At 43.2% G+C, this 22,223-nt stretch overlaps 1 pseudogene; it reads left to right on the forward strand.

Moving 5' to 3' along the window:
• The first annotated feature begins 9,634 nt into the window (after positions 1-9,634).
• On the forward strand, positions 9,635-21,645 carry LOC135532783 (tripartite motif-containing protein 16-like; annotated as a pseudogene).
• The last annotated feature ends 578 nt before the right edge of the window (positions 21,646-22,223 follow it).

Genomic DNA, 22,223 nt, shown 5'->3' on the forward strand with positions numbered 1-22,223 from the left:
AGTTAATATACAGTACCACGGATAAGGACTGTTCTTAGAAAAGACACAACGCAGATAGAGAATTATCTAACACTTTCAAAAATACAATCAAACTTTAAAAATAGCCATAAGGAAGACTAGATACAGTGGGGCAAAAAAGTATTTCGTCAGCCACCAATTGTGCAAGTTCTCCCACTTAAAAAGATGAGAGAGGCCTGTAATTTTCATCATATGTACACTTCAACTAGGACAGACAAAATGAGAAAAAAATCCAGAAAATCACATTTAATCACATTTAATGAAGTTATTTGCAAATTATGGTGTAAAATAAGTATTTGGTCAATAACAAAAGTTTGAAGTGTACGTATGATGAAAATTACAGGCCTCAGTATAGTGATAGTTGTAGTGGGGTGGTAGATGTCTAGTCTCCCTTATGGCTCTAATCTTATAGTGGTAGTGGGGTGGTAGATGCCTAGACTCCCTGTTGGCTCTAATCTGATAGTGGTAGTGGGGTGGTAGATGTCTAGTCTCCCTTATAGCTCTAATCTGATAGTGGTAGTGGGGTGGTAGATGTCTAGTCTCCCTGTTGGCTCTAATCTGATAGTGGTAGTGGGGTGGTAGATGTCTAGTCTCCCTGTTGGCTCTAATCTGATAGTGGTAGTGGGGTGGTAGATGCCTAGTCTCCCTTATGGCTCTAATCTGATAGTTGTAGTGGGGTGGTAGATGTCTAGACTCCCTTCTGGCTCTAATCTGATAGTGGTAGTGGGGTGGTAGATGCCTAGTCTCCCTTATGGCTCTAATCTGATAGTTGTAGCGGGGTGGTAGATGTCTAGTCTCCCTGTTGGCTCTAATCTGATAGTGGTAGATGTCTAGTCTCCCTGTTGGCTCTAATCTGATAGTGGTAGTGGGGTGGTAGATGTCTAGTCTCCCTGTTGGCTCTAATCTGATAGTGGTAGTGGGGTGGTAGATGCCTAGTCTCCCTTATGGCTCTAATCTGACAGTGGTAGTGGGGTGGTAGATGCCTAGTCTCCCTTATGGCTCTAATCTGACAGTGGTAGTGGGGTGGTAGATGTCTAGTCTCAGTGGTAGTGAGGTGGTTAGATACTGTTGGCTCTAATCTGATAGTGGTAGATGTCTGGTATCCCTGTTGGCTCTAATCTGATAGTGGTAGTGGGTGGTAGATGTCTAGTATCCCTTATGGCTCTAAACTGATAGTAGTAGTGGGGTGGTAGATGCCTAGTCTCCCTTATGGCTCTAATCTGACAGTGGTAGTGGGGTGGTAGATGCCTAGTCTCCCTGTTGGCTCTAATCTGATAGTGGTAGTGGGGTGGTAGATGTCTAGTCTCCCTGTTGGCTCTAATCTGATAGTGGTAGTGGGGTGGTAGATGCCTAGTCTCCCTGTTGGCTCTAATCCGATAGTGTTAGTGGGGTGGTAGATGTCTAATCTCCCTTCTGGCTCAAATCTGATATGGCTCTAATCTGATAGTAGGGTGGTAGATGTCGAGTCTCCCTTCTGGCTCTAATCTGATAGTGGTAATGGGATGGTAGATGTCTAATCTCCCTTCTGGCTCTAATCTGATACGGCTCTAATCTGATAGTAGGGTGGTAGATGTCGAGGCTCCATTCTGGCTCTAATCTGATAGTGGTAGTGGGTGGTAGATGTCTAGTCTCCCCTATGGCCCTAATCTGATAGTGGTAGTGGGGTGGTAGATGTCTAGTCTCCCTTATGGCTCTAATCTGATAGTTGTAGTGGGGTGGTAGATGTCTAGTCTCCCTTATGGCTCTAATCTGATAGTGGTAGTGGGGTGGTAGATGTCTAGTCTCCCTTATGGCTCTAATCTGATAGTGGTAGATGTCTAGTCTCCCTTATGGCTCTAATCTGATAGTGGTAGTGGGTTGGTAGATGTCTCGTCTCCATTATGGCTCTAATCTGATAGTGGTAGTGGGGTGGTAGATGTCTAGTCTCCCTTATGGCTCTAATCTGATAGTGGTAGATGTCTTGTCTAAATTACGGCTCTAATCTGATAGTGGGGTGGTAGATGCCTAGTCTCCCTTCCGGCTCTAATCTGATAGTGGTAGTCGGGTGGTAGATGTCTATTTTCCCTTATGGCTATAATCATATTGTGTTAGATGTCTTTTCTCCCTTAAGGCTCTTATCTGATAGTGGTAGATGTCTAGTCTCCTTTATAGCTCTAATCTAATCGTGGTAGTGGGGTGGTAGATGTCTAGTCTCCCTTATGGCTCTAATCTGATAGTGGTAGTGGGGTGGTAGATGTCTAGTCTCCCTTATGGCTCTAATCTGATAGTGGTAGTGGGTTGGTAGATGTCTAGTCTCCCTTATGGCTCTAATCTGATAGTGGTAGTGGGGTGGTAGATGTCTAGTCTCCCTTATGGCTCTAATCTGATAGTGGTAAATGTCTAGTCTCCCTTATGGCTCTAATCTGATAGTGGTAGTGGGGTGGTAGATGTCTAGTCTCCCTGATGGCTCTAATCTGATAGTGGTAGATGTCTAGTCTCCCTTATGGCTCTAATCTGATAGTGGTAGTGGGGTGGTAGATGTCTCGCCTCCGTTACGTCTCTAATCTGATAGTGGTAGATGCCTAGTCTCCCTGTTGGCTCTAATCTGATATGGCTCTAATCTGATAGTTGTAGTGGGGTGGTAGATGTCTAGTCTCCCTTATGGCTCTAATCTGATACGTCTCTAATCTGATAGTGGTAGATGCCTAGTCTCCCTGTTGGCTCTAATCTGATACGGCTCTAATCTGATAGTTGTAGTGGGGTGGTAGATGTCTAGTCTCCCTTATGGCTCTAATCTGATATGGCTCTTATCTGATACGTCTCTAATCTGATAGTGGTAGATGTCTCTTATTTTTTGGTGTACAAACACTTTTTCATATCTATAAGGTAAATACACTTGATTGTAAAAGTGTTGTATATTTTGGTTTGGTCCATCGCGGGTTTCTGTATTTCTGTTCACCCTTATTGTTCTCTCTTGCCTGACCTTTGTTGGATTCTGTATTTTACATTATAACCATTAGCATATATATGATTAAATATTATCTGATGTTGGTTGAACAGTCAGGATCTATACATCGACGGAGGGAGGAAGAAGCGCCAAGAGGCGCGGACCCGCCTGAGCGCCTGCGATAGGCTGGGCAAGTTTAAACCACGCCCAGTCTCTACTGTGATAGGCCAACAGACGGGTTGGAACTCCGTCTATCATAATGTGTATCAGAACAATGTTTACGTACATCCTGTCAGTTCTCTGTTCTGCCCTGCGTGGTATTACAGTGAGCCTGTATATACGAACGTTGCATTTGCCATTTATGACTTAGCTAATAAAAAATACATAGTATAAAATCGGTGACTCATTGTTATATTTATCCTGATACCAGATTCGAATTTACGCAACTCTAACATTACCATGAAGAAGATGCCAGACACAGAGACCATGAGTCTGCTGAGTTTGTCAGTGAAGGGCTGGAAGGGCTCCGGCTTGCCAGAGATGGGGTTTACTCTCTCTACTCGGGAGTACTTGGCTTCGAACTGGGGCCGCAGATTCTCCTGGGACAAACACATACACTCCAGTATATCATACCAATAACTCTATTTCTGACTGGTCCAATCATAGATACCCCTGATCCAGTCAATACTAGGACCGTATCCTAACTACAGTACGTGCTCATGACATATCAAATGGATCAACCAGACATTGCTGACTGAGTAATGTGTGAATACTAGTGTTCATACAGTACCAGTCAACAGATTGTACACACCCTAGTCATTCCAGGAGTTTACTTTATAAGGACTATTTTCTACATTGTAGAATAACAGTGAAGACATCAAAAATAACACATATGGAACCATGTACTAACCAAAAAAGTGTTTTTACATTTTTTTTTATTATAAAATAAAAAATATCAAAATATGAAATTAAAAAAACATGGAAAGAATATATATATATAAAATATATGTAGCAACTATTCAATGCCTCCTCAAAACTAATGAAATATCTACTTACAATCTACTTACAAGCCCTTAACCAACAATTCAGTTTTAAGAAAATAGAGTTAAGAAAATATTTACTAAATTAAGTAATGTAAAAAAATAAGAACAAGGTAACATGATAAAATATGGTAGGAGTCAATGTGCAGGGGTTTAGGTTCGTTAGGTTGGTTTAACATGATAAAATAACAGATATGGTAGCAGTCAATGTGCAGGGGTTTAGGTTCGTTAGGTTAGTTTAACATGATAAAATAACAGATATGGTAGGAGTCAATGTGCAGGGGTTTAGGTTCGTTAGGTTGGTTTAACATGATAAAATAACAGATATGGTAGGAGTCAATGTGCAGGGTTTAGGTTTGTTAGGTTGGTTTGTACATGTAGGTAGGGGGGGGAAGTGACTTTGCATAGATAATAAACAGTTTGTAGCAGCAGTGTACAAAACACTGCAAACAGCAAACTCAATGATGGTGTTGGAGTCGTGCCACGCAGTTGTGGGTGAACAGGGAGTACAGGAGGGGACTGAGCACGCACCCCTTAGGCTTCAGATTCTTTCAAACAATTAATTATAAGATTTACAACAATGGAGTAGTTAACCGATCCGAATCCTTTTCTAGAAACTACTTCCTCTCCTCTATGTGACAGTTAGTGTGTAGAAACTGAGTATAGAAAAGCTTGTCTGTTCAGATTGCACACTCTTCTCTGTTACTTCCTGCCCGTTTCTATAGAGATGACTTCCTTCAGATAGAACTGAAACGGGATGTGTCACACCCTGCGGTCGTAACCCAAACGGCTCTGAGCTGTACGGCCTTGTGACTGAGTCACACAAAGACAAGCCTGAATCAGCGAAGTAATACGAGCACATAACAAGAGACAATTCTCTAAGGTTAACTCAACATAGCATGTCTAATCTACATATCATTTTGTCCACCATTGCTGCCCATCAGGAAGTCCATGATCCAGTTGCAGAGGGAGGTGTTTAGTCCCAGGCTCCTTAGCTTAGCTTAGCATTCTCATGTAACTGATCCTGTTGTCCAGGTGGGAAAGGGCAGTGTAGAGTGCCATTGGGATTGCGTCATCTGTGGATCTGTTGGGGCGGTATGTGAATTGGAGTGGGTCTAGGGTTTCCAGGATGATGCTGTTGATGTCTGATTTGATTTCAATAGGGGCACCTACAGTGGGGAGAACAATTATTTGATACACTGCAGATTTTGCAGGTTTTCCTACTTACAAAGCATGTAGAGGTCTGTAATTTTTATCATAGGTACACTTCAACTGTGAGAGACGGAATCTAAAACAAAGATCAAGAAAATCACATTGTATGATTTTAAGTAATTAATTTGCATTCTCCAATCACATCCATTAAACTCTTAAGTGTTCTAACCTTTTTTTAACTTGACAAGTCAGTTAAGAACAAATTCTTATTTACAATGACGGCCTACCCCGGACAACGCTGGGACAATTGTGCTCCACCCTATGGGACTCCCAATCACGGCCGGTTGTGATACAGCCTGGATTCAAACCAGGGACTGTAGTGACACCTCTTGTACTGAGATGCAGTGCCTTTGACCTTTGTGGTTGAATCTGTGTTTGAATTCCACGGAAGGACCTTACAGATACACTATATATACAGCAGTATGTGGACACCCCTTACAGATACACTATATATACAGCAGTATGTGGACACCCCTTACAGATACACTATATATACAGCAGTATGTGGACACCCCTTACAGATACACTATATATACAGCAGTATGTGGACACCCCTTACAGATACACTATATATACAGCAGTATGTGGACACCCCTTACAGATACACTATATATACAGCAGTATGTGGACACCCCTTACAGATACACTATATATACAGCAGTATGTGGACACCCCTTACAGATACACTATATATACAGCAGTATGTGGACACCCCTTACAGATACACTATATATACAGCAGTATGTGGACACCCCTTACAGATACACTATATATACAGCAGTATGTGGACACCCCTTACAGATACACTATATATACAGCAGTATGTGGACACCCCTTACAGATACACTATATATACAGCAGTATGTGGACACCCCTTACAGATACACTATATATGCAGCAGTATGTGGACACCCCTTACAGATACACTATATATACAGCAGTATGTGGACACCCCTTACAGATACACTATATATACAGCAGTATGTGGACACCCCTTACAGATACACTATATATACAGCAGTATGTGGACACCCTTTACAGATACACTATATATACAGCAGTATGTGGACACCCCTTCAATTGAGTAGATTTGACTATTTCAGCTACACCCATTCCTGTCGTGTATAACACCGAGCACCTAGTCATGCAATCTCCAAACCCTGGCAGTACAACGGCCTTACTGAAGAGCACAGTGACTTTCAACGTGGTGCTGTCGTAGGATGCCACCTTTCCAACATGTCAGTTCGTAAAATGTCTGCCCAGCTAGAAATTGTAACGGGTGTCGTCAGAAGGATGAGACCGAGGCGCAGCGTTCTTTGAGTTCCACATCATTTATTATCGAAGTGAAACTTCAGAAAAAAACAAAACAATAAAGAAACCAACGACCGAATAGCTTTCTTCAACTACCTGCACACAAACAAAGAACAAGATCCCACACAGAAGGAGGGAAAAGGGCTGCCTAAGTATGATGCCCAATCAGAGACAACGATAGACAGCTGTCCCTGATTGGGAACCATACCCGGCCAAAATATAGAAACACAAATCATGTGTAAATATTTGTATGAACAGAACAAGATTCAACAACTGAGACATAAACTGAACAAGTTCCAAAGACATGTGAGTAACAGAAATGGAATAATGTGTCCCTGAACAAAGGGGGGGTCAAAATCAAAAGTAACGGTCAGTATCTGGTGTGGCCACCAGCTGCATTAAGTACTGCAGTGCATCTACTCCTCATGGACTGCACCAGATTTTCCAGTTCTTGCTGTGAGATGTTACCCCACTCTTCCACCAAGGCATCTGCAAACCCTCCGGTCCAACAGGTCCCAGACGTGCTCACTGTTATTGTCTTTTTATTTTTATTTCACCTTTATTTAACCAGGTAGGCTAGTTGAGAACAAGTTCTCATTTACAACTGCAACCTGGCCAAGATAAATCATAGCAGTGTGAACAGACAACACAGAGTTACACATGGAGTAAACAATTAACAAGTCAATAATACAGTAGAAAAAAAGAGAGTCTATATACATTGTGTGCAAAAGGCATGAGGAGGTAGGCGAATAATTACAATTTAGCAGATTAACACTGGAGTGATAAATGATCAGATGGTCATGTACAGGTAGAGATACTTGTGTGCAAAAGAGCAGAAAAGTAAATAAACAAAAACAGTATGGGGATGAGGTAGGTAAATTGGGTGGGCTATTTACCGATGTACTATGTACAGCTGCAGCGATCGGTTAGCTGCTCAGATAGCAGATGTTTAAAGTTGGTGAGTGAGATAAAAGTTCCAGTCACAGGCAGCAGAGAACTGGAAGGAAAGGCAGCCAAATGAGGTGTTGGCTTTAGGGATGATCAGTGAGATACACCTGCTGGAGCGCGTGCTACGGATGGGTGTTGCCGAGAATGAAGCAAGGGCCAACCAACAAGAGCATACAAGTCGCAGTAGTGGGTGGTATAGGGTGCTTTAGTAACAAAACGGATGGCACTATGATAAACTGTATCAGTTTGCTGAGTAGAGTATTGGAAGCCATTTTGTAGATGACATCGCCGAAGTCGAGGATTGGTAGGATAGTCAGTTTGGCGGCGTGAGTGAAGGAGGCTTTGTTGCGAAATAGAAAGCCGATTCTAGATTTGATTTTGGATTGGAGATGTTTGATATGAGTCTGGAAGGAAAGTTTTCAGTCTAGCCAGACACCTAGGCACTTATAGATGTCCACATATTCTAGGTCGGAACCATCCAGGGTGGTGATGCTAGTCGGGTGTCGGGTGCAGGCAGCGAACGGTTGAACACTATCTAGAAGACAGAGACATATCATTACATAGAGTATAGAACACCATCTAGAAGACATATCATTACATACAGTATAGAACATCATCTAGAAGACATATCATTACATACAGTATAGAACACCATCTAGTAGACATATCATTACATACAGTATAGAACACCATCTAGAAGACATATCATTACATACAGTATAGAACACCGTCTAGAAGACATATCATTACATACAGTATAGAACATCATCTAGAAGACATATCATTACATACAGTATAGAACACCATCTAGAAGACATATCATTACATACAGTATAGAACACCATCTAGAAGACATATCATTACATACAGTATAGAACACCATCTAGAAGACATATCATTACATACAGTATAGAACATCATCTAGAAGACATATCATTACATACAGTATAGAACACCATCTAGTAGACATATCATTACATACAGTATTGAACACCATCTAGTAGACATATCATTACATACAGTATAGAACATCATCTAGAAGACATATCATTACATACAGTATAGGACACCATCTAGTAGACATATCATTACATACAGTATATCATAGATGTATAGATCCTTTATATTTCCTGTACCTCTTTCCATGACAGTAGCCTTATTACTGGTTTGGGTTACTGCTGCTGGTACAGTGGAGGAATGAGGCATCACAGTACCTGTTACACCACTGTACCACCAGGACCAATTACACACCAATAAACACACTGTAATGTAAAGTGTCACATCATTCTGTCAGGACCCGGTTACGAACCTGGGTCTCCGGAGTGAGAAACAGTCACTTAACCAACTGAGCCACGAATAGACAGCAGAACCCAGAAGATGAGGCAGACACAGCAGTACTTAAGACGGTGTATTTAATAAAGAAAAAAATCCTAAAATACAAAAAATGGCAAATCCAAAAGGTGGTAGGGAAAACACAAAAAGACCTCAAAAGAAACTCACCAAAAATAAACAAAAACAAAAAACAGAATACCACAAGAACGTCACCCGGAATCGACAAGAGCACACAGAACACTAGGGCAGGGTGCTAACATACAAACACAGAGCACAGAACTGAGGGAAACAAAGGGTTTAAATACAATCAGGGGAAACGAGACACAGGTGCAAATAATAATGGGGATCAAGGGAAAAACATAGGGACAAAAAGCACAATGGGGGCATCTACTGACCAAAACCCGGAACAACCCTGGCCAAATCCTGACACATTCTCAATGATCAGTCTGTACATACAGTATTCATTTCACCTACAGTACATTGTATCCATTTCAAGTCCCCCCTCCCCCCATTGTGGCTAATTATCTACAACACATTGTACACTTTTACAACCACGTATGAGTTATTATGGACGCTTATAGTTAGTGTCACAGCACATCAGTTTAAGACTTTACAACATTCATTAAAAGCATTATAGATATGTACTTCATAGAAACTGTTACCCTTTATATATTCTAACCACTCTATTTAATTTATTCCATATTAAGGGTCCTAACCTAGGAACTAAAATATTGTCTCCTTCTCAACTTTGCCTCTCTCTCTTCCTCCATTCCTCTAACCCCTCCCTCCTTCTAACCCCACCCCTCTGGCAGAACCAGGAAGTCCCTCCCCTTCACAAACTCTCATCTGAGGAAACGAAACTGATCTGAGTCTCTCTGTCATCTGTCTGTGTGAGAGTGAACAACCGTCCAAATGGCTCAACAGGGAGTTCTGCTGGACCAGGACCAGTTCTGTTGTTCTGTCTGTCTGGATCTACTGAAGGAGCCGGTGGTTATTCCCTGTGGACACAGTTACTGTAGGAGCTGTATTGAGGGCTGCTGGGATCAGGATGATCTGAAAGGGGTCTATAGCTGTCCTCAGTGCAGACAGACCTTCACTTCAAGGCCTACGCTGATGAAAAATAACATGTTGGCTGAGGTGGTGGAGAAACTGAGGAAGACAGGACTCCAGGCTGCTCCCCCTCCTGCTCTGTGCTATGGCTGGACCTGGAGATGTGGCGTGTGATTTCTGCACTGGGACCAGAAAGCAGAAAGCCCTCATGTCCTGTCTGGTGTGTCTGGCCTCTTACTGTGAGACTCACCTCCAACCTCACTATGAATTTTCTGCTTTCAAGAAGCACAAGCTGGTCAAAGCCACCGCACAACTACAGGAGAAGATCTGCTCTCATCATGACAAACTGCTGGAGGTTTACTGTCGTACCGATCAGCAGTGTATCTGTTATCTGTGTGTGATGGATGAACATAAAGGCCATGATACAGTGTCAGCTGCAGCAGAGAGGACTGAGAAACAGGTAAGACCAGAACAACTTGTTGGTGGCTGTCTGATAAACTAAGAATTAAAGATACAGTAGGAACTAAATCTGTTTGAATATGAGATCATTATATTATATACAATATGAAATGGATCCACAAATATGAACACAAACCTTGAGTATATAGATATGTCAACCCAGATTCTCCAAATGTATCACCATTTTCTAAAGTCAATCACTATTATCATTCTGAATGGCCTTTTATGAGTCCAAAGTTCAGTCTCAACTCTTTGATACATGTAGGCCTACCATAAAAACTATAATCATTCACATAGCAACATAATATCATATTGTAAAGGGACTTCCTCAGGATTGTAGACCTTCCTCTCTATGGGTCCTATGTCACATTACTATACTATTGATCTACTGGACTAATAAAGCTTGATAGCTCATTGAAGAGTGATTCTCCACAGAGACAGCTGGGAATGAGTCAGCAGAAGGTCCAGCAGAGATTCCAGGAGAGAGAGAAGGAGCTGAAGGAGCTCCAACAGGCTGTGGAGTCTTTCAAGGTGAGTATTGTTGACCAGAGGAGACACACCATTTCACTTCTCTCCTCCAGTCAGAGAGAGAGAGAGAGAGAGGGGGGCCCCTATCCAATCCCACTGACCCCACTGTTGGGAACAGGCTGTCTGGGCCCCTTTCAGAGAATAGACTGGTTCATGTAACCAACTGGCCTGCCTCATCACATAACCATGAGTAACCATGACTGACTCATGTCCCCTATACATTAAAATGGAACTGTCTCTCTCTCAATTCAATTTAAAGGTCTTTTTTGGCATGGAAATATATGTTTCATTGCCAAAACAAGTGAAATAGACAAAAGTAAAATAAACAATCAGAAATGAACAGTAAACATTACACTTGGAAGTGATTTGGGGGATGGGGGAGGGTCTATTAGAAGTTAGTAGGACTCTTTTATTTTCTCAGAAGTTCTGAGTTTGGTTGGAGGATTTAGAGGTGTAAACCGTGATTGAACACACTCCAGAACAGTAGGTGGCGCCATGCACCTTTAACGTTGGTTTGTGGACCACACCTCTTAAAGGATAGGGTGCAGCATTTCTACCTTTTGATAAAAAGCACGTGGGTTTTGTTGTTCAACTTCCTGCTACTCATGCCAGGACTATAGTATATGCATATGATTAGTATGTGTGGATAGAAAACACTCTGAAGTTTCTAAAACTGGTTCAATCATGTCTGTGACTATAACAGAACTTATGTAGCAGGCAAAAACCCAAGGAAAAACTGTTCAGAAAAACAAAAATCCCTCTGGCAGTTCCCTGAATTGTCTTTGTCAAGGGAAATTAGATAGCGCCCAGTTTACAGTTCCTACAACTTCCACAGGATGTCACCAGTCTTTGGGTTGAAGTTAATCATTGGTGAAACGAAGAAGAGGCAGAGGTGACACTGTGGATTATGTTATGGAAGAGAGAAAACCGTGCATGTATTGTTGACTTGCTGTTATTGAATACAGATCGCCCCGTCAACAATTTGATCGATTATTAACGTTTAAAAATACCTAAAGTTGGATTACAAAAGTAGTTTGAAGTATTTTGGCATAGTTTTAAGCAACTTTTGAAATGTTTTGTCATGACGTTGCGTTTTGGAAAGCTGTTTTTTTTCTGGATCAAAACGGGCTTAATAAATGGACATTTTGGGTAAACATGGAAGGAATTAATCGAAAAAAAGGACCAATTGTGATGTTTATGGGACATATTGGAGTGTCAACAAAGAAGCTCGTCAAAGGTAATGCATGTTTTATATTTAATTTCAGCGTTTTGTGTAGCTCCGGCGACGCTAATTCATTTGTTTACATCTCCTTCAGGTGGTTCAGGGGGGTGCATGCTATCAGATAATAGCTTCTCATGCTTTCGCCGAAAAGCATTTTTAAAATCTGACATAATGGCTGGATTCATAACGAGTGTAGCTTTAATTGAGTACCCTGCATGTGTGATTTAATGAAAGTTTGAGTTTTATCGCGTATTATTTGAATTTGGCGCTATGCGTTTCCCCAGGCTATTGGCCACACGAGACGCCTCCATATCCCCAAAATAAGATTTGAGGACCTCCATTATATCATAGAAGAAGAAGTTGGTCTGTGAGGGTTTTGTTGTTCCTGAAGAGGGCTACTATTATTTTTATTTTCAAGTATTTTCAGAATGTATTAAAGCCAAAGCTAAAGCTTCCCTAAACAATTCAATATATCAGTCAATATATTTTCTCTGTGATTTATTTTCTCTCCGTCAACCGTTCCATCGCATCTTAACCGTCTTACCGGGCGGGCACTAGGACCCGGGGGAGGCTGCTGCTGCAGAGGCTGCTGCACCGCTCGTGACTGTCAGTCCTCCTTGTAGCTCATTGGTTAAACTGTGGCTCGAGACTGTTAACAGTTAACGGACAGGAAACGGCTCTGACAGGACACATTCATGTCGAGGCAGTGATGTGAATGTGTGGTAAGTTAGAATAGAGAGAGAGAGTTTGCACTACTATAGACTTTGGTCATAATCAAAGCTTTGTTAACCAATAGGTTTTTATGTGAGGCTGCCTGTAAGTTACAGTGTAACAGACGTTACTAACGGTAACGGTGTCTTTTAAATTCGACATAAGTTATGTGGCGATGATATCTAGTTAACGCTGTATTTACTGTAGTGTAATGACCTGACTCGATCATAAAGGAACAATTGTCCAGACAGAGGATTGAGTTACGAATTGACGGTTTATTAGCAACTTTACACAGGCTACTGTTTGGCCTGAGCTCACGCCAAATAAATGAAAGATACCCCACAAGCCAATCGGGACCTTCTCTTGTGAAGCCCAGACGTCAGAGAGAGAACAAAGGCTGAAGCTTAACTTCCAATGCCCCGCCCCCTCCACGCCACTCCGCCAACCACCAGGATGCCCGGCATCAGAACATCCCAGGCATTCCTGTGATTGGCAGATAGCAGGTTGATTGGCATGTCGGACCCCGCGAACACTGGGAACTGGTAAGTACAACACAACCAGCTACTAGCCGAACACATAACACACAGCTGTCTGTGCGGGTCGCTACAGTAGTTTTACTATCTGTGCCAGGCTATAAATGCCACAGATAATATCTAGTTAACGTTGTATTTAATGTAGTTTTACTATCTGTGCCAGGCTATAAATGACACAGATAACTAGATATTAACGTTGTATTTAATTGATCACAGCTTTCTGCTTTCCATGTAGAGTTTTTGGTAAAAAACATTACATTTGATTATTTTGTCAGCAAAAAAATGCAAAAAATCTTTGTTTATCTTTGTCAAACAGGCTGGACGTCCTCCCAAAGATATGCTTAAAGTTCTGAATGATGATATGAGATATATATGATATACCAAGAGGTGTTCTGTACCTGTCTGTCCAGGAGGGAGGAGAGTAGAGCAGGACCAAGAGGTGTTCTGTACCTGTCTGTCCAGGAGGGAGGAGAGTAGAGCAGGACCAAGAGGTGTTCTGTACCTGTCTGTCCAGGAGGGAGGAGAGTAGAGCAGGACCAAGAGGTGTTCTGTACCTGTCTGTCCAGGAGGGGGGAGAGTAGAGCAGGACCAAGAGGTGTCCTGTACCTGTCTGTCCAGGAGGGGGAGAGTAGAGCAGGACCAAGAGGTGTTCTGTACCTGTCTGTCCAGGAGGGAGGAGAGTAGAGCAGGACCAAGAGGTGTTCTGTACCTGTCTGTCCAGGAGGGAGGAGAGTAGAGCAGGACCAAGAGGTGTTCTGTACCTGTCTGTCCAGGAGGGGGAGAGTAGAGCAGGACCAAGAGGTGTTCTGTACCTGTCTGTCCAGGAGGGAGGAGAGTAGAGCAGGACCAAGAGGTGTTCTGTACCTGTCTGTCCAGGAGGGAGGAGAGTAGAGCAGGACCAAGAGGTGTTCTGTACCTGTCTGTCCAGGAGGGGGGAGAGTAGAGCAGGACCAAGAGGTGTCCTGTACCTGTCTGTCCAGAGGTGTTCTGGACAAGGCCTGGTCTGACTCAATGAGGTGCAGAGAGGCTACTGTCTCTCTCTGTCTCTCTCTGTCTCAATTCAATTCAAAGGGCTTTATTGGCATGGGAAACATGTGTTAACATTGCCAAAGCAAGTAAGGTAAACAATAAAAATTAACAGTAGACATCACACATACAGAAGTTTCAAAACAATAAAGACATTACAAATGTCATATTATATATATATATATACAGTGTTTTTACAAGGTACAAATGGTAAGGACACAAGATAAAATAAATAAGCATAGATATGGGTTGTATTTACAATGGTGTTTGTTCCTCACTGGTTGCCCTCGTCTCTCTGTCTCAATTCAATTCAAGGGGTTTTAATGGCATGGGTAACATGTGTTAACATTGCCAAGGCAAGTAAGGTAGATAATATATAAAGTGAAATAAACAATAAAAATTAACAGTAGACATCACACATACAGAAGTTTCAAAACAATAAAGACATCACAAATGTCATATTATATATATATACAGTGTTTTTACAATGTACAAATGGTTAAGGACACAAGATAAAATAAATAAGCATAGATATGTGTTGTATTTACAATGGTGCGTGTTCTTCACTGGTTGCCCTTTTCTCGTGGCAACAGGTCACAAATCTTGCTGCTCTGATGGCACACTGTGGAATTTCACCCAGTAGATATGGGAGTTTTTCAAAATTGGATTTGTTTTCGAATTCTTTGTGGATCTGTGTAATCTGAGGGAAATATGTCTCTCTAATATGGTCATACATTGGGCAGGAGGTTAGGAAGTGCAGCTCAGTTTCCACCTCATTTTGTGGGCAGTGAGCACATAGCCTGTCTTCTCTTGAGAGCCATGTCTGCCTACGGCGGCCTTTCTCAATAGCAAGGCTATGCTCGCTGAGTCTGTACATAGTCAAAGCTTCCCTTAATTTTGGGTCAGTCGCAGTGGTCAGGTATTCTGCCGCTGTGTACTCTCTGTGTAGGGCCAAATAGCATTCTAGTTTGCTCTGTTTTTTTGTTAATTCTTTCCAATGTGTCAAGTAATTATCTTTTTGTTTTCTCATGATTTGGTTGGGTCTAATTGTGCTGCTGTCCTGGGGCTCTGTAGGGTGTGTTTGTGAACAGAGCCCCAGGACCAGCTTGCTTAGGGGACTCTTCTCCAGGTTCATCTCTCTGTAGGTGACGGCTTTGTTGTGGAAGGTTTGGGAATCGCTTCCTTTTAGGTGGTTATAGAATTTAACAGCTCTTTTCTGGATTTTGATAATTAGTGGGTATCGGCCTAATTCTGCTCTGCATGCATTATTTGCTGTTCTACGTTGTACACGGAGGATATTTTTGCAGAATTCTGCGTGCAGAGTCTCAATTTGGTGTTTGTCCCATTTTGTGAAGTCTTGGTTGGTGAGCGGACCCCAGACCTCACAACCATAAAGGGCAATGGGCTCTATGACTGATTCAAGTATTTTTAGCCAAATCCTCTCTCTCTCTCTCTCTGTCCGCCCCTCTCTCTCTCTCCGCCCCTCTCTCTCTCTCTCTCTCTCTGTCCGCCCCTCTCTCTCTCTGTCTCTCTCTGTCCGCCCCTCTCTCTCTCTATGTCCTCCCCTCTCTCTCTCTCTCTGTCCGTCGGTCACTCTGTCTTTCTGTCCGTCCCCCTCTCTCTCTGTCCGCCCCTCTCTCTCTCTCTGTCCGCCCCTCTCTCTCTCTGTCCGTCCCCCTCTCTCTCTCTCTGTCCGTCCCCCTCTCTCTCTCTCTGTCCGTCCCCCTCTCTCTCTCTCTGTCCGTCCCCCTCTCTCTCTCTCCGCCCCTCTCTCTCTCTCTCTCTCTCTGTCCGCCCCTCTCTCTCTCTCCGCCCCTCTCTCTCTCTCTCTCTCTCTCTGTCCGCCCCTCTCTCTCTCTGTCTCTCTCTGTCCGCCCCTCTCTCTCTCTATGTCCTCCCCTCTCTCTCTCTCTCTGTCCGTCGGTCACTCTGTCTCTCTGTCCGTCCCCTCTCTCTCTGTCCGCCCCTCTCTCTCTCTCTGTCCGTCCGCCCCTCTCTCTCTCTCTGTCCGTCCCCCTCTCTCTCTCTCTGTCCGTCCCCCTCTCTCTCTCTCTGTCCGTCCCCCTCTCTCTCTCTCCGTAAGTAATTCTTTTTTTTTTTTTTTGATAATTAGTGGGTATCGGCCTAATTCTGCTCTGTTCTGTCTCTCTCTCTCTCTCTCTCTCTGTCTCTCTCTCTCTCTCTCTCTCTCTCCAGCGCTCTGCACAGTCAGCAGTGGAGGACAGTGATCAAATCTTTACTGAGCTGATCCGCTCCATTGAGAGAAGGAGCTCTGAGGTGAAGGAGCTGATCAGAGCCCAAGAGAAGGCTCAAGTGAGTCAAGCTGAAGGACTCCTGGAGCAACTGAAGCAGGAGATCGCTGAGCTGAGGAAGAGAAGCACTGAGCTGGAGCAGCTCTCACACACAGAGGATCACATCCATTTCCTCCAGGTAACTAAACTGTCTTGTTACATGTGATATGAAATTAACTTCATGGGAAATGTCTCTCTGTCCGTCCCTCTCTCTCTCTCTCTCTCCAGAGGTATCAGTCTCTCTCTCTCTCTCTCTCTCTCTCTCTCCAGAGTTATCAGTGTCTCTCTCTCTCTCTCCAGAGGTATCAGTCTCTCTCTCTCTCTCTCTCCAGAGGTATCAGTCTCTCTCCAGTATCAGTGTATCTTCAGACTTACCCAGCATCGTTGTCCGTCCTCTTCAGTACTTTGGAGATGTGAGTCAGACTGTGTCTGAACTGAGAGAGAAACTAGAAGACTTCCTTAAAGGAGAATGGACCAAGATCTCCACTACAGGTGTGTTGAAAACAATAAGAACATCAACTTTAGACCATTGAAAGTTCCCTACTAGTCATATACATGTGGAATATGGTCTGATGATAACATTCCCTCTCTCTGTCAATGTGTTTGTGTGTCTGTAGTGAATATAGTGGATGTTGTACTGCCTCCAGAGCCCAAGACCAGAGAACAGTTGTTACAATGTGAGTCTCTTTATTGTGAAGTAACTAACAGTCTCTTTTTACTGACACTCCTAACAATCCCTCTAGAAATATATAGCAATAGTAGATCTAATCAAAGACTGGGTCTCTATCTGACTCCTCATATTTCTCTGATTTGATCTCTGCTGTGCTCTAATCAAAGACAGGGGAGATACAGTATCTGACTTAACTTATTGTTCTGACTCCCCTCGTTGGTCTCTGCTCTTCTCCCAGATTCCTGTCAGCTCACACTGGACCCAAACACAGCAGGCACACTCCTCTCTCTGTCTGAAGGGAACAGAAAGGTGACCGGTACAGACCAAGTCCAACCATATCCTGACCATCCAGACAGATTCACCAACTGGTGGCAGGTTCTGTGTAGAGAGGGTCTGTCTGGACGCTGTTACTGGGAGGTGGAGAGGACTGGTGGTGTTGCTACAGCAGTCTCATATAAAGACATCAGCAGAACAGAGAAGGGTAATGATGGTGTATTTGGAGACAATAACAAGTCCTGGAGTTTAAAGTGCTCTAGTGATGGTTATTGTTTCAGACACAATAATGTTGAGACTGAAGTATCAGGCCCTCAGTCCTCCAGAGTAGGAGTGTACCTGGATCACAAGGCAGGTACTCTGTCCTTCTACAGTGTCTCTGACACAATGACCCTCCTCCACAGAGTCCAGACCACATTCACTCAGCCCCTCTATCCTGGGTTTGGGATTGGATTTTGTTTTGGTCTCACTGTTACTGCTGAGCTGGTTAAACTGTAGTAGGGTCCACATAGATACTAGTCATGCTGGCGTAGTCTATAGCTGAGCTGGTTAGACTGTAGTAGGGTCCACATAGATACTAGTCATGCTGGCATAGTCTATAGCTGAGCTGGTTAGACTGTAGTAGGGTCCACATAGATACTAGTCATGCTGGTGTAGTCTATAGCTGAGCTGGTTAGACTGTAGTAGGGTCCACATAGATACTAGTCATGCTGGTGTAGTCTATAGCTGAGCTGGTTAAACTGTAGTAGGGTCCACATAGATACTAGTCATGCTGGTGTAGTCTATAGCTGAGCTGGTTAGACTGTAGTAGGGTCCACATAGATACTAGTCATGCTGGTGTAGTCTATAGCTGAGCTGGTTAGACTGTAGTAGGGTCCACATAGATACTAGTCATGCTGGTGTAGTCTATAGCTGAGCTGGTTAGACTGTAGTAGGGTCCACATAGATACTAGTCATGCTGGTGTAGTCTATAGCTGAGCTGGTTAAACTGTAGTAGGGTCCACATAGATACTAGTCATGCTGGTGTAGTCTATAGCTGAGCTGGTTAGACTGTAGTAGGGTCCACATAGATACTAGTCATGCTGGTGTAGTCTATAGCTGAGCTGGTTAAACTGTAGTAGGGTCCACATAGATACTAGTCATGCTGGTGTAGTCTATAGCTGAGCTGGTTAAACTGTAGTAGGGACCACATAGATACTAGTCATGCTGGTGTAGTCTATAGCTGAGATGGTTAGACTGTAGTAGGGTCCACATAGATACTAGTCATGCTGGCGTAGTCTATAGCTGAGCTGGTTAGACTGTAGTAGGGTCCACATAGATACTAGTCATGTTGGTGTAGTCTATAGCTGAGCTGGTTAGACTGTAGTAGGGTCCACATAGATACTAGTCATGCTGGTGTAGTCTATAGCTGAGCTGGTTAGACTGTAGTAGGGTCCACATAGATACTAGTCATGCTGGCGTAGTCTATAGCTGAGCTGGTTAGACTGTAGTAGGGTCCACATAGATACTAGTCATGCTGGTGTAGTCTATAGCTGAGCTGGTTAGACTGTAGTAGGGTCCACATAGATACTAGTCATGCTGGTGTAGTCTATAGCTGAGCTGGTTAGACTGTAGTAGGGTCCACATAGATACTAGTCATGCTGGTGTAGTCTATAGCTGAGCTGGTTAGACTGTAGTAGGGTCCACATAGATACTAGTCATGCTGGTGTAGTCTATAGCTGAGCTGGTTAAACTGTAGTAGGGTCCACATAGATACTAGTCATGCTGGTGTAGTCTATAGCTGAGCTGGTTAGACTGTAGTAGGGTCCACATAGATACTAGTCATGCTGGTGTAGTCTATAGCTGAGCTGGTTAGACTGTAGTAGGGTCCACATAGATACTAGTCATGCTGGTGTAGTCTATAGCTGAGCTGGTTAGACTGTAGTAGGGTCCACATAGATACTAGTCATGCTGGTGTAGTCTATAGCTGAGCTGGTTAGACTGTAGTAGGGTCCACATAGATACTAGTCATGTTGGTGTAGTCTATAGCTGAGCTGGTTAGACTGTAGTAGGGTCCACATAGATACTAGTCATGCTGGTGTAGTCTATAGCTGAGCTGGTTAGACTGTAGTAGGGTCCACATAGATACTAGTCATGCTGGCGTAGTCTATAGCTGAGCTGGTTAGACTGTAGTAGGGTCCACATAGATACTAGTCATGCTGGTGTAGTCTATAGCTGAGCTGGTTAGACTGTAGTAGGGTCCACATAGATACTAGTCATGCTGGTGTAGTCTATAGCTGAGCTGGTTAGACTGTAGTAGGGTCCACATAGATACTAGTCATGCTGGTGTAGTCTATAGCTGAGCTGGTTAGACTGTAGTAGGGTCCACATAGATACTAGTCATGCTGGTGTAGTCTATAGCTGAGCTGGTTAGACTGTAGTAGGGTCCACATAGATACTAGTCATGCTGGTGTAGTCTATAGCTGAGCTGGTTAGACTGTAGTAGGGTCCACATAGATACTAGTCATGCTGGTGTAGTCTATAGCTGAGCTGGTTAGACTGTAGTAGGGTCCACATAGATACTAGTCATGTTGGTGTAGTCTATAGCTGAGCTGGTTAGACTGTAGTAGGGTCCACATAGATACTAGTCATGCTGGTGTAGTCTATAGCTGAGCTGGTTAGACTGTAGTAGGGTCCACATAGATACTAGTCATGCTGGTGTAGTCTATAGCTGAGCTGGTTAAACTGTAGTAGGGTCCACATAGATACTAGTCATGCTGGTGTAGTCTATAGCTGAGCTGGTTAAACTGTAGTAGGGTCCACATAGATACTAGTCATGCTGGTGTAGTCTATAGCTGAGCTGGTTAGACTGTAGTAGGGTCCACATAGATACTAGTCATGCTGGTGTAGTCTATAGCTGAGCTGGTTAGACTGTAGTAGGGTCCACATAGATACTAGTCATGCTGGTGTAGTCTATAGCTGAGCTGGTTAGACTGTAGTAGGGTCCACATAGATACTAGTCATGCTGGTGTAGTCTATAGCTGAGCTGGTTAGACTGTAGTAGGGTCCACATAGATACTAGTCATGCTGGTGTAGTCTATAGCTGAGCTGGTTAGACTGTAGTAGGGTCCACATAGATACTAGTCATGCTAGTGTAGTCTATAGCTGAGCTGGTTAGACTGTAGTAGGGTCCACATAGATACTAGTCATGCTAGTGTAGTCTATAGCTGAGCTGGTTAGACTGTAGTAGGGTCCACATAGATACTAGTCATGCTGGTGTAGTCTATAGCTGAGCTGGTTAGACTGTAGTAGGGTCCACATAGATACTAGTCATGCTGGTGTAGTCTATAGCTGAGCTGGTTAGACTGTAGTAGGGTCCACATAGATACTAGTCATGCTGGTGTAGTCTATAGCTGAGCTGGTTAGACTGTAGTAGGGTCCACATAGATACTAGTCATGCTGGTGGTGAAGGTCCCCAGATGTGATGATTCATTCTGCTCTGTTTTATCTACAAAGATTCAACTGATTTGATCTTCAGAAGATGTTATGAATTAAAATTCAATGTTTTCATATTTTTGTAATTGCAATGTTTTAATATTGTACATTTCCATGAATCATGATGTCTGGTGTTGATGTATATTGGTTGTCATTCAGAACCATTGATATGTTTTCTCAGTTGGTTCTCTGTCTCTATGTAATTCTCCTCAGTATCATTGATCAGCTTGTTGGCTCGGTCCTAATTGATGTGTTCTCTGTCACCTGGAGCTGCATGGAAAATGGTCCAGGAACTAAAGGACAATTCAGGACTAGTCAGCCCACTACAAGCTGGTATCACTTCCTTTCTACTAAACTATATGGTCTGGTTTCCCAGACACAGATGAATCCTAGTCCTGGACTAAACAGTATGTTCAATGTAGCTGTCCAGGAAACCGGCCCTAAATGTGTCATCTTTCATCCTCCCATACTGCTCAGTCCAGCAACATTAAACCTGTCCAGCAGGTGGTGCTGTTGACCAAACAATAAAACCAGCAGATATCTTGACTTGCCACTCAGTATATCAGTAATGTTCAGAATAGTACTTTAATATCATTGGAGATTGATGGTCTTTTTAATCCACTATCCAGAGTCAGGAACAGATGAAGTTAGGTCTGCTACTGTTCAGTGATTAAATATGATTTATGGTGATGGGAAATAATAAAAAACACTCAACTTCATCTAGTAATAGTTTTCCTTTGTTATTTATTCCAAGGTGTGTCTTTAACTTGTAAATGTATTGTGTGGAGGTGAGCTAGTGGTGTGGCTGATAGAATAGAATGAAGAGGGAGGAGGGGAGGAAGAGGGGAGGAGTGAAGGGCTGTTCAAGAAACCAGATGAGGAAGAGGAAGATGTTCAGGGGAATTACTGTCTCTGTTCCAAATGGTTCCCTATTCCCTACGTAGTGCACTACGGTGCTTCTGACCAGGTCTAAAGTAGTGTTCTACGTAGGGAGGAGGGGAGGGGAAATGGGCAGATATATCAGACAGATGAGGGAGAGAGAGATTTTCATCCAGGAGTTAGTGTCTCTGTTCCAAATAGCTCCCTATTCCCTGCGTAGTGCACTAGTCTTCTTATAACCCGGTCTGAAGTAGTGTTGTAGATGTTAGATGGTTCCTCCCTGTCATTACAACATGACAATATGGTCGTGACTTTAGTGG

The sequence above is a fragment of the Oncorhynchus masou genome, unplaced genomic scaffold, assembly GCF_036934945.1.
Source record: "Oncorhynchus masou masou isolate Uvic2021 unplaced genomic scaffold, UVic_Omas_1.1 unplaced_scaffold_2022, whole genome shotgun sequence".
NCBI classification, from domain to species: domain Eukaryota; kingdom Metazoa; phylum Chordata; class Actinopteri; order Salmoniformes; family Salmonidae; genus Oncorhynchus; species Oncorhynchus masou.